The 4,596-nt window shown below is 44.1% G+C and overlaps 1 non-coding gene across 1 annotated transcript; it reads right to left on the bottom strand.

The window, feature by feature from the left end:
* Nucleotides 1–284: 284 nt before the first annotated feature.
* On the bottom strand, nt 285–391 carry LOC148790803 (small nucleolar RNA R71). Its single transcript, XR_016078057.1, has one exon. It is a non-coding gene; the product is annotated as a small nucleolar RNA R71 (small nucleolar RNA).
* Between the last annotated feature and the right edge of the window lie 4,205 nt (nt 392–4,596).

The raw sequence follows: 4,596 nt of genomic DNA, 5'->3' as shown, positions 1-4,596 counted from the left end.
TTGAAATAAAGCCTGCAATAATTCAAATGATCCAAACAAGCATTCATTTTAGTGGGTTACCAAGTGATGACCCTAATGCACACATTGTTAAATTCCTTGAAATATGTGATACATTTAAACACAATGGAGTTAGTGATGATGCAATTAGGCTTAGATTATTTCCTTTTTCACTACGTGATGGAGCTAAAGATTGGCTCAACTCACTCCCTGCAGGAAGCATCACCACTTGGAATGATTTAACCCAGAAAGTTTTTGCTAAATATTTCCCACCCTCCAAAATAGCAAAATTAATTAATGATATTACTACTTTTGCTAAATTTGAGAGGGAATCCTGGTATGAAGCATGGGAAAGATTCAAGGAGATGCTTAGGAGGTGTCCTCACCATGGGATATCAATTTGATGGCAAATACAGACTTTTTATAATGGTATTACCCCCTCTAATAGATCCATTATTGATGCAGCCGCAGGTGGTACAATCATGAGGAAAACTCCAGAGGAAGCATATGACTTAGTGGAGGAGATGGCATCAAACAGCTACCAGTGGAGCAATGATCGAACCAATCAGAGGGGAGTACACCGCATTGATTCCTTTGCATCCCTATCTGCGCAAATTGCCAACTTAAATAAGAGACTGGATAATTTTAGTATTGCAGCCATGAATACACCATCTAGCATCTCATGCAATTTATGTGGTCAAATAGGACATATTAATTCTGATTGTCAATTAAACAGTCCTTTTATTTTCCATGAGAATGCTAATTTTATCTCTCATGCTGGCAGGTCAAACTACAACCCATATTCAAATACATACAACCCAGGGTGGAGGAGTCATCCAAACTTTTCATGGAGCAACAATCAGCAAAAGGCACCCATGGGATTCCAACCACAGCCGCCCCCACAAGAAAAAAAAGTAATTTGGAAGAGATAATTTCTAAGTTCATCAATGCTACTGAAGCAAGATTCCAAAGCCATGAAGCATCGATTAAGAACTTAGAAGTTCAAATGGGGCAGGTGGTGAGCATGTTATCAGAGAGGAAAGAAGGAAGGCTGCCCAGCAACACAAAAAAGAATCCCAGAGAGCATGTGAACGCCATAGCCATAAGAAGCGGGAAGGCAGCTGGCGAAATCCAAAAAGAAGACAAGAAAGCTGATGTGGCCAATCTGCAAAAGGAGGATGAGGGAAGTACACCTAAACTGAATTTACATGAAATTAAACTCCCTATCCCCTACCCTGGAAGAATTTTGAAAGCTAACTTAGATAGACAATTTGAGAAATTTTTGGAAGTGTTTAAAAAGATCCATATTAACCTTCCCTTTCTTGATGTATTGTCACAGATGCCGAAATATGCCAAATTCTTGAAGGAGGTGATGTCAAATAAAAGGAAATGGGAGGAATGTGAGATGGTAAATTTGAACGAAGAATGCTCAGCCATCCTCCAAAATAAATTGCCCCCAAAGCTTCAGGATCCAGGGAGTTTTTCTATACCTTGCACCATAGGGAGAATTGAATTTGAAAAAGCTTTATGTGATCTTGGTGCTAGTATAAATTTAATGCCCTACTCTATTTTTAAAAGGCTGGGATTGCATGAACTAACATCAACCACTATTACCCTACAGTTGGCCGATTGAAGCATTAAATACCCTAGGGGAATAGTGGAAGATGTCTTAGTTAAAGTAGGGAATTTCATCATCCCTGTTGATTTCATTGTGTTGGATATGAAGGAGGATAGATCGATGCCATTAATTTTAGGGAGACCCTTTCTTGCTACTAGTGATGCTTTAATTGATGTGCGAAAAGGTCTACTTACTCATAAAATCAGTGGTGAAGACACCTTTCATGTTTTGGGCTTTCGCAGATTCGGCCTGCATCGAAGTCAAATCCGGGCCCGAAGTCGGGGCATTTTCGTAGAAAGGCCCAATCCACAGCTGAAGCCCAACTCGTAGAAAAGCCTGGCTAAAGCCCAATTCGCAGAGGAGGTCTATTACGAATCCAAGAACAAGAAACTAAGAAGAATCCTTCTAGATTTAAATTCTTGATGTGATAAAAGGATTGAGCTCAAGAGATAAAGAGATAGGATTAGAATTAGGATAGGAATTTCTATTTCGTGTAAAGATCAACTTCAAGAGAAAGTAGGAGACCACCCCCTCCCCTTTAATCTATATAAAGGAGGGGGCAGACCAGCTTTAGGATCACTTGATCACTGAATCATTCAATCATTCAACTTCTGATTTGAATTAAGGAGCAAGGAGCAATCAGTCAAGAAGGGTTCAAGAAAGGTTCAAGAATTCAAGAAACTTCAAGAAGAGGAGATCACAGCACCATGGGCGAATTCAAGAGTTCTTTCTTCCCCTTTGTTTGTTTTAATTCTTCCATTATGAACTGATTTGTTTCTTTCTAGGGCTGTGGAAAGCCTAACCATGTTAATGAATATATTTTTATCTTCTTGATTTATCCAAAATTGTGATTTCCATATAGTTTATGAAATATTGTGCTTAATGCAATTAAGAGCTTGGCCACCTCTTAATTGATTCGGGTTATGTGAATGAATTGAGAGAGAAATTCACATAATTGACAGAATAATTCATAGTGTGAATTGAATGGTATAAAGAGATATATATACATGATTCATCTGAATTTAATGGTTTTCTTGGACCTAATGCACTTCCATCTTGAGAGCTCTACTCGAGAGATTGAAGGGTTACCTGATGGGCGTAGGTTTAGTATATCTCGAGAGAGAATATTAAATAAATTTGTGAAAATCTCAGCTTATGGGAATAACAATTAGTCTTGGATAATTGGACCCATCAATATTCATTACATTGGTTAGGTGGACCAAAAGTCCTAGCGATTTCATCATTGCATATTCAATTAGTGATCACCTTTGTTTCCATTTTCTCTTTGTTCCAGTTTTTATTTTCAGTAGTTCTTGTTTCCTTAAATCTAAATTTCGACTGTCCAAATAATTAGGGAAGACTGTGATTCTAATACTTATTTTAAAATCCCCGTGGGAACGATATTATTATACTACTTGATAACTAGTGCACTTGCTAGAGTTATATATATATAGCTATCACTAGGGCCCAAGCTCCCCTTGAGGCCCGTGCTCTTCCTAAGGAACTCTGAGCTCTCCCTTCCTAAGAAGGGAGCACCCCGGTTTTCGGCTAAGTGTCCCGAGGGAGAAGCACCTCGGGGCAGCACCACCTCCAACGCAAGCACCTCAGCACCTCAGTACCGAGACAAACCTGCCCCAGGTATTACGGAGTACAGTAGCTCGGTAGGCTGTGGGGAGGCCTGCCTGACATCCGTACCTGCCAGACCCGGTGGCAGGGCTCTGATCCCTTGCCAGGTGGCATTCCGCCTGCCCGGCGGCATTCTATTTGCCGTCTCTGAAAAGCATGGCACGTCAGTCAAGTCTGTACCTGGCGATAGTAATCTGTAGCAGCAACCTGCACCTGCGACGCCTGTCCTGGCAGTAATGGCTAGGGAAGTGGCGGTTATGCCAGGTATGACCGAGCTCCGACATAAAAGAACTCTAACTCTCATGAAGCAGAGGTATTGAAGCTTAAGCACTTTCAACACTATTATTCTCTATTCTTTCCTTGAGATTGCTCCAGTTCTAACTTAGCCATCGGAGTGTTCCCATCGGGAAAACCCCCCGGGAACCCTTCACCTTCTCCTTCCTTTCAGGTGCTATCCGTTCCAGCTAGAAGCGAAGTCACAGTCAGCAGCTAGGAGTGCCCAGATCGTGCAGCATCATTTGGCGCCATCTGTGGGAATACGCTTCAAAAATCCTCGCTCTAACTTCTATGAAACTTCCCTCTCTTTAACTTATCAACACTGACACCCATGGCTTCTTCTAGCAACTCTGGATGTCGGAACCACACCCCAGAGGAGCAACTCCAACTGCCCACCGTCTACATCGGGTAGTTCACCTTCCCCCTCTCTACGGACGGAGTTCCTAGCGTGAACATGCCTGTAGTGGTAACACCCGTGGCTGTTCCGCTGCCCCCTGCAGTCGGGACGACCTTCGCCGAACCCGCCATCCCCCCACCGTTGGCCGGCCAAGGTCAACTTGAAGACCTGATGTAGTGCATGTGGGCCATGCAGGCCCAGATGCAGCAGTTTCAACAACTTCAGTTCCACCAACAGCAAGTGCTGCACCAAGTATCCCATTATCAATATCAGCAACAATTCCCGTCACTCCCTCCCCGGCATCCAGCCGCACAGCCAACTAAGCCTCCTCGCCGCAGTGAACTCCCATCCCGCCATGGAGAGACTTCGGCATCATCTCCTGGAAGGAAGGGAAGACTCCCTACCCCCGCCACAAGGCCCGCAGTCAGGTCGGGGGTTTCCCAGCCGGTTAGGCCGACGTCACCTCAACACTCGCAGTTCGAGCCTCTGCTTGCAGGGAACAGGTTTGAAGTGCTAGCCGTCGACCTGGAACAAGGTCCTTCTGTCTGCAGCTACCGACAACCATCCCTGCCTCCCCCTAGGCCCATCGAGCTCAACAACACTGAGGCCAGCAGCACCAATGCCAAGCTAGCCAAGAAGCAGCGGAGGCGTCGCCGGGCTCGCCGAACTACCTCCTCCCACA

The sequence above is a fragment of the Nelumbo nucifera genome, chromosome 6, assembly GCF_055504915.1.
Source record: "Nelumbo nucifera cultivar China Antique chromosome 6, China Antique-T2T, whole genome shotgun sequence".
NCBI classification, from domain to species: Eukaryota; Viridiplantae; Streptophyta; class Magnoliopsida; order Proteales; family Nelumbonaceae; genus Nelumbo; species Nelumbo nucifera.
This window is presented reverse-complemented; position numbering and strand designations above follow the sequence as displayed.